Below are 12424 nucleotides of genomic sequence, written 5' to 3'. Positions count from 1 at the left end.
CAGAGAGCAAAGGCTCTCACCCCAGGAGTCCAGAATCGTGTCTGGTGGTGGCAGGCTGGCTAAGACCAGTGAGCTACCGTGCCAGAGTTGTTAGGTTTTCAGGGGGCACCCCTAAGGTGTCCTTTGGGTACATTTTATAATAAATCCAACACTGGAACACATGCGGATTCATTATGCTGGTTTGTTTGATACCAAACAATCCAGGGTCCAGAGAGGTCATTATGTAGCTGGGAGACTCACAGTGACCAGTGTCCAGCACATGCACTTACTATGGGCTTCTCTGTACACTTACTATGTGTAAGAATTGACAAAGACACAGTAAGGGCATATTTGCTCATGTACATATGCACTCACTTGTAATAATGGTGCACCCTGCCTTAGGGCTGTAAGGCCTGCCAGAGGGGAGACTCATCTATATTGCATGCAGTGTTAGGGGATACCTCAAGCTGAGTGCTGTGCTGAGCCTGCAATTTAGGGGACACCTTGTCATGCAACCTGCAATGGCAGTCTGCATAAGGCTGGTGTGGGGCCTTTCAGAGTGGCACAAATGATGCTGCAGCTCTGGGGGTCCTCTTCAGTACCCATGCCCTAGGTACCAGCGATACCATTTACTAGAGACTTACAAGGGTAGCTGTAGTTGACAATCACAGTACAGTTTTGGGGAAAGATTTCTGGCACTGGGAACCTGTTTAGCAAGGACCCAGGGCACTTACGGTTCAAAACCACATCAAATATCCAGGCACAAAGTGTGAGGCTAACCATGTCAAAAGAGGTACTTTCTCACACTGGTCACACTGGACCGGAACAAAGTCACAAGGTCAGGCCGATCACAATGGAGTGTGGGCTAGCTACAGAGACCCAATTAGGTCCAGTAAACAGAGTATCTTAAATCCTGGTTGTGAAGATATGGATGTGGTGCACAGCAGAGGTGATGTGGCGTCTGGGTAAGGAGACGCGTTGTGCAGCAGTGGTTCTGGGAGCTACAAAATGGAATGCTAAGTGCTTGAGTGGAGATGCACCGAGCTTCTGTGGTTAGGATGGGCAGCATTGTGCGAGGCAACGTCCTTGCATGGAGATGAGTTGCACTGAGGCGTTCTGATGGCTGTGATGGGCAATATGAAGTCCTTACGAGTGGGAAGTCTGCGCAGCAGAGGCGATGTGTGGTTCTAAGTGCCATGCATTAAGAAGCACGGTGATGCAATGGTTCTGCAGGAGATGTGCCACATCCCAGAGGAAATACTTTGGTTCTGCTGAATCCACACATGGGCTGGCAGAAGACCTTCAGGCCAACTTCTAAGGGTCCAGGAGTGCTATGGCACACTTGGGCAAGCAAGACTCATAGATGGCAGTGTTCAGGCCCTTGGTTTAAGGCTGTCAGAAGCCTTTCTGTCAGAAAGCTCATGGAGTCGCTCTGGGGTCCTGGGATTAGAGTTGGAGGTCCAGTCTTCTCACCCAGGCAATAGAGCAGCGGGTCAGCACACTAGGGCAGGAGTCCTTTTGGACAGCAGTCCAGAAGAGTGGCAGTCCTTTCAGCAGCACAGCAGTCCTTCTTACTGGCATAGTCCAAATGTCCAGAAGTGATCTAAAGAGTAGGGTTTAAGGCTCCACTTTGAAGTTGATGGCACTACTAGAGGTTTCCACCCCCTGAGGTGTCGGGCATCCCCTTCTTCACAAAAGACCAGTGCACACCCTTTATGAGAGGGCTCAGGCAAAGTCTTTGTGATATTCAAGTGTGGTATGTGACAGCTCCCCCCTTATTAACTCTGAGTGGTCCACCCTTCCAACACCTAGCTTCCCTTTGTCTCACTCTGAGCAATACATAAAGACCACCTGTCAGCTACACATAATCATGTCACCCAGGATCAGACTGCAGGCACCAAATGGTTAGGACTAAAAAAATTACAACTTTCTAAAAGTGACATTTTCAGAATTGTGAAGGTAAATCTGAGTTTAATATTAAAGAGGGCTTTTAACTATCATGCTTTAGACACCAAACTCAAACTGTGCACCTGCTCCCATTTGAAGATTATCACCTATTAAATGTTTGGGCCTGGCAAAAGTTTTTTTTATGGTCTAAATGACAGGTTAAAACTGCTCAAGCAGGCTGCATTGGCAGGCCTTAGAGATGTGCAAGTGGGTGGGACAATCAGTACTGCAGGCTCACTGGTAGTATTTAATTTACAGGCCCTGGACACATGTGGTTCCTCTTTAATAAGTACTTACAAGTAAATTAAATAGTCCAATTGGGTGTAAGCCAATTCTACCCTGATTAAAAGAGAAAGTACAAGTACTTTAGCATTGCGTTGCAGTGGTAAAGTGTGCAGAGTCCTAAAGGCAGCTAATCAAAGTCAGCAAAACAGGAAGGTTGAAAGCAAAGAGTTAGGAGAGAACCACGTCAAGGATGCCAGCTCTAACAATCACCCTGTGATACACAGGGTGTGAATGAGATGTTTCTGGTGTTATTTTGTTGACTTGTAATTGGTGTGCTAATAATCTCCTTCATTTTCTGCTGGTCCTGATGTGACTTTGTGATATTTTGCAGCCTTATACTTTTTGTTGTTAAATCTGAGTAACTGCTTCTTTTCACTGTTAATATATATCCTATTTTGTACATCTGTGCGTGCAGTGTTTTCACAACATTGGTCCTCATTACGAGCAGCTGGGAAAGAGTCTGTTGTTCCAAGGCCCAATGATTTACTGATACTGGGGTACTAGTAACTCCAAGAGTGGGGAAAGTCAGGCCCTTTGTGAGTTGGCCCCCTGATTGTCCATTAATAAATAAGAAATTACTGGGGAGGAGTAGTAGAATTTTTAATACAGCACCTGATTGCCCTTATAATTCCTCATTTCCTCCCCGTCTTCCCCCCAATAGCCTTAGATTCCTTCTCCCTCCCCTTTTTGCCTTTCCATTCTCCACATCACCAGTCCTCTATTTTTGTTTACCCCCCTCCCATATCTTCCTTCTAGGGAACTCCTCATCTCCTCACTCTCTCGTAATCTACCATTTCTTCCTTACCTTTTATGTGGTGTCTCAATGCTCCTCCTCAGGTCCAGCTCCTTATTTAAGGTAGTGATTGAAATAGAAAGGAAAATGTGATCATATACTCCTTTTCACTTTGTGTTTTTTCATTTTTAAACATTTTGGAACGTCGTCATATACACATGATGCAGTCAGCACGCCCAGCCTTAAGAGCACTCCCTACCCCTCAACCGAGGGTTTTCCATGTCCTGTATGGCTGTTTTTCTGGATGGCCAGCCCAGATATGACAGTACTGTATACAGATACCCGAAAAGCAGCACGTATAGAAAATATTTTTAAGCAGTAGCTTAATGTTTGATAATCATTACCATTTTAGTTCTCTTGATTGGCAGTGAGTGGCATATAATTATCTAGCAGGAAAGACGTCCATTCTCAGAGTGAATTTCTTAGAAATGTATCTTGTGCCAGAATATTCCTTTTAGTAGATCATTTCAGTGGAGTGAAATCTGCATTTTAAACAGGCAGCCAGAGATTTGTGATGCTCGTCTGTTTGCATTTGAGGCTGGGCTGTTCGCCAAAACATATTCCCACGCAGATGCAAATGAAAGGTATGTGTATAAACTTCTGTATGCAAATATTACACGTGAAAAAAATCTGTGGTATCTTTTTCTCGATTTGCTAAAGAGCAGAGTGTGTGAAACATTCTCCTTTGTACACAGTGGTACAGCACTGCTGTAGAATTATTGTGAACTTGACTTTGTTTCTCTTAGCTAGCATTTTAAGGTCACCTGTCCTACATCCACACTAGCTTTGAGATTGCGGTACAGCGGGTGAAGGTGGGCGAGACGGCTTTGCGAAAAAAGTAGTTGCTTAAGTCATCAAGACGCAATTTATCTGTGCAGGTGATTCTTAAAAGGCAAATCAGTCCCTCTACTGTTTAATTATTAATTATCAAGAGCGTCCTTTGCTCATCTCTTGGACTGATTCGGTGTGTTTCAATTTTCAGATGTGTCATTCTCAAAAGTATGAACAGCTTTGATAAAATGTCTGCTCCTTCTTGTTCCATCACATGTATTTTCCATCACAGAAAGCTGTTTTCGAGAGAAGTTTCTGTATTCGTCTTTTTCATCAGTGTTAAACTCTGAAAACTGACCAAAGTGCAGCTGATAGGGATTTCGTGAAGTCGTAGTCGATTATGGACCGATATTGACCCGATTTTTTGTAGCCGGTGACAACCTGGCTTAAAATGGCCAACTAATGATCACAGTATCGGTGCAAGTCTGCCCATGGGAGGTTGTGCAAGTAAAATTCCAGTTTTCCTTTACAGCTACTACCTAAGCCCATATAACAGATTTAAAAAACAAAGAGCAGAAATCCATTTGCACAATTTCTGCTGGTTTTGTAAAAAGGAGTGGGCAAACAGATTTTGCTCGAAAAAAGTTTTTACACCAGGGCAAACGTTCAGGATATGGATTGTTAAATCATATGGAGCCTATGCCCTGCAAAAATAAATATTTTACATGAGTAATAGAGATAGTAGCATAACAATCTAAATTCATGAATAGCCCTTTTTTGGGAAAAAGCAAACTGATGTTGAACAATTTTTTATACTCCTTTGATAAAAACACCAGAAAACGCATTTTGACACTAGAATTGTCCGATATTTCAAATCTTTAAAAAGGTTGAGTGTAGTAATTATTTTTGTACGTATCACATTGCTTTTATTTAGCTAAGGAGGTGTAAACGAGATTACTCACTTGCTGGACTCGAATTTTAATTTTGCTAGCAGAGTTTCAGTACTTGTTATTTTCACTGCAGTATGATTTACTTTAATCCTAGTTAAGTTTTGGGGAACTATAGGTAAGTGTCAGCATAACAGAAACCTCAGGAGAAGTTCTGGTTAGAGAGGTGTTGTATAGCATAAAGCCACACAAAAGGGATAAAGAGTAACAAGTTCTGTACCCCTATAAGTCCCAAGGGAAATCTGCTCACATGAGGCTAAAGAGAGTCTGCCCTTGTCTAACTAGGTGAATACCAATTAAACCTAGAGAACCTTCGAGAACTCTATGTCATCACCACCAGTAGTTTTCCATCTTCCTTGCACATTTGAAGTTGACAACTCCCATCAGGTCCTTAGCCCACAAGTCAAACATCAGGATGACATTGATTGCCTGTAGGAGCACAGCACACAAATAGTCTTCTCAGTTGGTTAGTGCTCCTTGTCCTTGCAAATGTATCTTCCCATACCCCATCATCTCAAATACACAATATGCCTTTCATTAACTGTAGACTCAGACGGGTACACCTACAAATAAAGAATATTGCAACACAAGTAAAACTGCATGTTAGAGGTGAGAACATGAGATCAAAATTTCAGGCCTTTTTGTTAGGCTGACATAACATGACATTTCAATGCACATTCAAAATACATTATTATAAGTGCATCTTATAATTATGAACAACACAAGGATTATAAATGAGATGAGAGTATATGAAGTTACACCATAGTATCATAATCAGAATCCACAAGTATAAATGCGTACATGCATACGTTCAACATGTTAATTTCAGACATTATGGCCCTCATTACAACCCTGGTGGTAAATCCTGCTTACTGCCGTGCAGAAGTCAGCCAACATACTGTTGCGGCTGTGGAATTCTGCTACAGGTATTAGGACCCACAGCTCTGAATCCGCCACAATACAGACACCCACACAAGTTCCCCAAACCAAAGGTCAGTGATAAACTAGCGATACCAAAACCGACACCGTCACGCCAACAAGAATACACCCACACTATCACGACCCACAAATCAACGCAGCGGTCTTTCAACCGCAGTAAACCATTGGCGGTACACACCGCTGCGCTCAAAATACACACACACTTACAAAACACATCCACATTGGACAATTCAAATTACACAGACCTGTTACACATACACACACCACTCCCACAAACCCAATCCAATATAAAACACACACCCACATTACCCACAAACCCTCACTACCAGAAATTTGAAAGCAGGCCAGAGAGAGAGACTACCAAAAACAACACCAGCATCCACAGACACACAACACCATCACTTACACAACATCCACGCACCTCAAACAACACACACCAACACATCCCCTCACACATCACAACAGACACCACCTCACACATCACCCACACCACATCATGGCACCTCAAAGACACCCCATCTCTGAGGAGGACCTCCGGGTCATGGTGGAGGAAATCATCCGGGTAGAGCCACAGCTATTCGGATCACAGGTGCAGCAGACATCCATTGCAAGGAAGATTGAGCTATGGCGAAGAATTGTCGACAGGGTAAACGCAGTGGGACAGCATCCAAGAACACAGGATGACATCAGGAAGAGGTGGAATGACCTACGGGGGAAGGTGCGTTCTGTGGTCTCAAGACACCAGATTGCTGTACAGAGGACTGGCGGTGGACCCCCACATCCTCCTCCACAACTAACAACATGGGAGGAGTAAGTCTTGGCGATCATGCATCCTGAGGGCCTTGCAGGAGTAGCAGGAGTAGCAGGAGGTCTGGACTCTGGTAAGGCAAATCTTTACTACCTTATCCCCCCACTCCACCTGCATGCCATCACATACTCCCACCCTTACCCTCTCCCCCATCACCCCAACAACCCACAGATACCCCACCAACACAAACCACACGTCCCAAATGCATGGACACCCATCACCCAAGCATGTCCAGTACAGAGACTCACTCATGCCCCAAAATCACCAATCACACAAGGACCAAGCCAATAATGGAAGCACTGGAGTAGAGGGTCACTCACCCATTGCACACGATGGCACACACAGATACAATAACTATGCATTTACACCCCAACAGGACCCCTACCCAACGTCACCGGACAGGAGGTACCAGACATATCCAGTCCCCCCACAGAAGAGGCCCACAGTGATGACAGCAGCTCTGCGTGCCTGGATCAAGATGACCAGCCCGGTTCCCCTGCCACTGTCACAAGCCACCACAGACCCTCCCCCCTCAGGAAACACCAGCACAGCACCCACCCAGCGGGCCCATCCCTCTGTCCCCAGGACACGTCAATCAGCAGTGTGTCTAGCACTACAGGGAACCCAGGCAAACCCACTAACACAGGACGATCAGGGACCTGGGGGCAGTGGGCACACGGTTCAGGGGACAGAGGCACAGGATAACAGGGAAACTGGGAGGACTGCTGTGCGACAGGGGGGGACAGGCCTAGGGAACCAACATTCCATGAGGCATTCTCCAACATCATGGGAGCGTACCATCATTCCCAGGAGACCATGGCAACAGTGCTGGCCAAGTTTCAGGCGACCCAGCGGCTGCAGGAGGAACACTACCTTGGGATCAGGGAGGACTTGAAGTCCATTAACACCACCCTGGTCACCATTGCAGGGGTGCTGGCAGACCTTCTCAACACCAGAAGGGACACAGTGGCACAACAAGGGGCCCCTGATACTAGCCTGGATGATGAACAGCCCTCCACCTCCGCCGGCGCTAGTGGACAGGAGGCACTGCCACAGGGACAACAGGGCACCAGCATCCCACCCCCTGCAGATGGAGAACCACCCCGCAAACGGTCCCTGAGATCCAGGAACAAGACAGAGAACATTGCCAAGACCCCACCAGGAAATTAGACCCCCCTGAATGTCACCCTTCTGTCGCACTATGTCACCCTGTCCACCCTTAAACTGCCATTGCTCCACTTCCTATGCCCCTTTGGACAATGCACCTGTGAAACAAATAGACTGGACTCTGCCATGGACATTCCTCCACCATCACCCCAGGCCATTTTACAACCCACCTCCACTTACTTAAATAGGAATAAACACACTTCAACCACAAAACAATCTGGAGTCAGTCTGTGCTTTCACAAATGTGTAATTACAATAACTATGCAATAAAGCAATGTCAATGTACTTGTTCACATACCAATGTAACACAGCTGTAGGCCAGGAGTAAACAGAGCAGAGGGCACAAAGTGGGACCCAGATCTGTGAAATGGAAAGTCAAAGTGACAAGTCAGGGTCCATACACTGAGTGAAAATGACAGACTTATGCTAGCTCAAACAACAGTATGAGATGTGGGAAGCAGTTACATCTTCTTACCTCACTGGACGTATTGCATTATGATGTTGTTTCGGGTGTCAATATCCTCTTCTTCTGCCTCCTCTGCTTCACTGTCCACAGGCTCCACAGCTGCCACAAGACCACCATCTGGCCCATCCTCCTGCAGAAAAGGCACCTGCCGTCGCAAAGCCAGGTTGTGCAGCAAACAGCAGGCCATAATTATCTGGCACACCTTCTTCAGTGAGTAGTATAGGGAGCCACCTGTCAGATGGAGGCACCGGAATCTTGCCTTCAGGAGGCCGAAGGGGCATTCGATCACCTTCCTAGTTTGCTCCTGTGCCTCGTGTAGCGTTCCTCTGCCCTTGTCCTGGGATTCCTGACTGGGGTCAGTAACCATGACAGGTTGGGGTAACCAGAACCACCTGCAAGTATCGATGGATATCTGTTAGACACACACTAACCCTTAGGGACAGCCCCACACCCAGACACCTATGTCAACTGTATTGGGTCCTTGACCTCACCTATAAGGCACACACGGTGCCTCTGGAGTTACCCCACCACATAAGGGATGCTGCTATTTCTCAAAATGCAAGCGTCATGCACAGAGCCAGGATACTTGGCATTGACATGGGAGATGTACTGGTCTGCCAAACGCACCATCTGCACATTCATCGAATGGTAGCTCTTCCGGTTTCTGTACACCAGTTCACTCCTTCGGGAGGTACCAAGGCCACATGTGTCCCATCAATGGCACCTATGATGTTGGGGATATGTCCCAGGGCATAGAAGTCACCTTTCATTGTGGGCAAATCCTCCACCTGAGGGAAAACGATGTAGCTGCGCATGTGTTTCAGCAGGGCAGACAAGACTCTGGACAACACGTTAGAGAACATTGGCTGGGACATCCCTGATGCCATGGCCACTGTTGTTTGAAAAGACCCGGAAATGGAGTACAGACAGGACCTGCACTAGAGGGGGGATTCCTGTGGGATGGCGGATAGATGAAATCAGGTCTGGCTCCAACTGGGCACACAGTTCCTGGATTGTTGCACGATCAAGCCTGTATGTGACTAGGATGTGTCTCTCTTCCATTGTCAACAGGTCCACCAGGGGTCTGTACACCGGAGGATGCTGCCATCTCATCACCTGCCCCAGCAGACGTGCCCTATGGAGGAGAACAGCGAGCAGAGAGTCATCCAACACTGAGGTATCACAATTTGTTATTTGCAGAAACGTTATTAATCCTCCAATGTGCCGGTATCTGTCTATATTCCCGGCCCAGATAGGTGTGACGCAGTTAACATTCATCCAATGTGGCCTCCTGAAATGGCGGATGCCAGACCTGTAAGGTGGGACAAGGGGATATGAGGTAACTGCGCTGGCGCTGTACACCATTGTGGTGGGCGGTCGAAGACCCCAGCTCAATTTTGCATTGGTTAACATTGGGCTCTATAGGTGCAAGGAGCCAATGACGATGTACGCCGGCGGTGACGGTACGCACCGCCGTGGACGTGACCGCCATTTTCTGTTTGTTCCCTCACTTGATACCTGACCTTCAACAGGAGAGGACCTACACTGCAAGTGCTGCTGTGACCTGTGTCTGGAAGCTACAATGGCTACAGTGTCTGGGGAAAGGGCCCCTGCCTTCACTTTGGAGGAGTTGGAGAAACTAGTGGATGGGGTCCTCCCCAGTACACGCAACTGTATGGTCCTCCAGACAAACAGGTGAGTACACTGTGAGCATGCTGTATGGGCAATGCATGTTTAGAGTGGTGTGGATGGAAGATACATGGGGGGGGCTGAGGCCTGCATGTGCGGATGGTGAGTGTATGTGTGTCAGGGCATGGGTGGGAACTGGTGGGCAATGAGTATGACGGTACGGACGGGTAAGTAATTTCCTTTCCCCCTGTACCATTTGTCTAGGTCAACGCCCACCAGAAGAAGGGTATTTGGCGTGCCATCGCCAAGGACATCCGTACCCTGGGGTTCTACCACAGACGGAGTACCCAATGCTGTAAAAGATGGGAGGACCTGCGCCGCTGGAGCAAGAAGACGGCGGAGGCCCAGCTGGGGATGGCCTCCCAATGTGGGAGGGGTGCCCGTCACACCATGAGCCCCCTGATGTTCCGGATCCTGGCGGTGGCCTATCCCGAGTTGGATGGGTGCTTGAGGGCATCACAGCAGCCACAAGGGGGTGAGTACACTCTCATTCAGCTGACTCTGCACGCATTACGAGGTGTCTGGTTGGGGGAGGTGGGGAGTGGGTTCCCCTAGACCAGGGCGAACTTGGTAGGCAAGGTCACTTGTGAGGCAGGCTATGTGACACCCCAGCCCCACCAGTGGTAAGAGCCATCTGCACCTAGTCAGGCTCCTGTGACTTCCAGGTGTGCAGCAATTGGTCTTAGGCCTCGTACCCCATGGCAGCTGAAATTGCTAGGAACTGTCAGTGCATGGCGTAGTGCAGAGGGCTGCTCCATGTGTGTTGTGTCCGCCAATGGTAGTGGTGTTGCATGCACTGAACATGTCTTTCTTATGTCTTTCCCGCCCTTTTTTGTGGTCTCCCTGTTCTTGTGTGCAATAGCATCATCAGGCGGAGGAACATTGGCACCGGAGCGGGAGGGCGCTGCAACCCACTTGGCCCTGGAGGGTGAAGCAACAGAGTCTGAAGCCACCAGTGGGACGGAGGGCCAGGGGAGCTCCACGGCGGGGACAGGAGCAGACAGCAGTGACAACGACTCCTCCTCTGATGGGAGCTCCCTTGCTGTGGAGGGCACCTCTGTGCCCACCGCATCAACAGGTACAGCCGCCACCCCGCCTACCAGCACCGCCCTCCCAGCAGCCCCTCAGCGTGTTTCCCGTGCCTGCTCACCCAGCAGGGTCGGCATTTCCTTCGCCCCAGGCACCTCAAGCCCTGCCCCAGTCAGCCCTGCTGCCCTCATTGAGGAGGCTATTGACCTCCTGAGATCCCTCACTGTTGGGCAATCTACTGTTGCGAATGCCATCCAGGGTGTAGAGAGGCATTTGCAACAAATGCATACCTGGAGGGCATTCGTTCTGGGCAGGGAGCCCAACAGAGAGCACTTCAGGCTCTAGCCTCAGCACTGATGGCAGCCATTGTCCCTGTGTCCAGACTCCCCCCTCCAACTTCCTCCACCCAGACCCAATCCCCTGTACCTCAGCCTATCCCAAGCACACCATCAGACCAGCATGCACACACATCAACACACAAGAGTGGACATGGCAAACATAAGCACCACACATCCCACAGGCACTCACACAAGCACCATCCCCATGCAGACACACCAACATCCACTGCCTCGACTGTGTCCCCCTCCTCCACGTCCTCCTCCTCCCTCCCTCTCTCATCTCCACTCACACCTGCATGCACTACATCCTCAGCCACTACCTCCATCACCAGCACGCCCATCTCCACACACAGCTCACGTGCACTCACCACCCCCACTACCATTCACACATCCCCAGTGTCCTCTCCCAGTGGTCAGTGAGCCCTCCTCCCAAAGTACACAAACGCAGGCACACACCCACCCAAAAGCCATCCACCTCACAACAGCCTCTGGCCCATGCACCTTCACCCAAAATTCAGCAGACGTACACCTCCTACAACCACTACCTCTACCTCCACTCCCAAACCCCCTCCATCTTCCCATCCCAGTGTGTCTAAAAAAACTCTTCCTTGCTAACATTGACCTCTTCCCTACACCTCCCCCCCGTCCTTCACCTAGGGCTAGGCTTTCCAGGTCCCAGCCCAGCACCTTAGCCACCACATCCCCAGGCACAGTGGTGCCAGCAACTGCAGGGTCATCAAGTGCGCCACCCATCAGGGCTGCCAGTGTGACACGTAGCGAGGGCGAGGACATTCCACCACCTGCCAAGGTGAAAAAGGTGCCCACATCCCGGAGGGAGAAGCCATAACTACCAGCCACCAAGTGCTCAGCAAAAACCAAAGGGGATAGTGGCAAGACAACTGCTGCACCTTCAAAGGTGGGGAAGGGCCAAAAGCAGAAGAGCAGGTCAGGAGAGGGCATGGTGGTACCGACTCAGGGACCAGTGTCACACCTTCTGTCCACGACCACGCCAACCTGTACGGCGGCGAACACCGCTAGCTGCCCCGCCACCACAACCGCCAGCTGCACCACCACCGGCACCGCCCCGCACGTCTACCGCCTCAGCGGCAGTCCCCAGCCTCTTCCCCAGTGGGCAGCCGTCCGAGGCTGCAGGAGACATCTTGATTTCTCCCTCAGCAGATGCTGACCCATGCATCGCCGCCAGCACCGCCACCACAGACACCACCGCCAGCACTGCCGCCACGGACACTGCCGCAAGCACTGCCA

This window comes from Pleurodeles waltl, chromosome 8 (genome assembly GCF_031143425.1).
Source record: "Pleurodeles waltl isolate 20211129_DDA chromosome 8, aPleWal1.hap1.20221129, whole genome shotgun sequence".
Taxonomy (NCBI): domain Eukaryota; kingdom Metazoa; phylum Chordata; class Amphibia; order Caudata; family Salamandridae; genus Pleurodeles; species Pleurodeles waltl.
Note: the sequence above shows the minus strand (reverse complement) of the source record.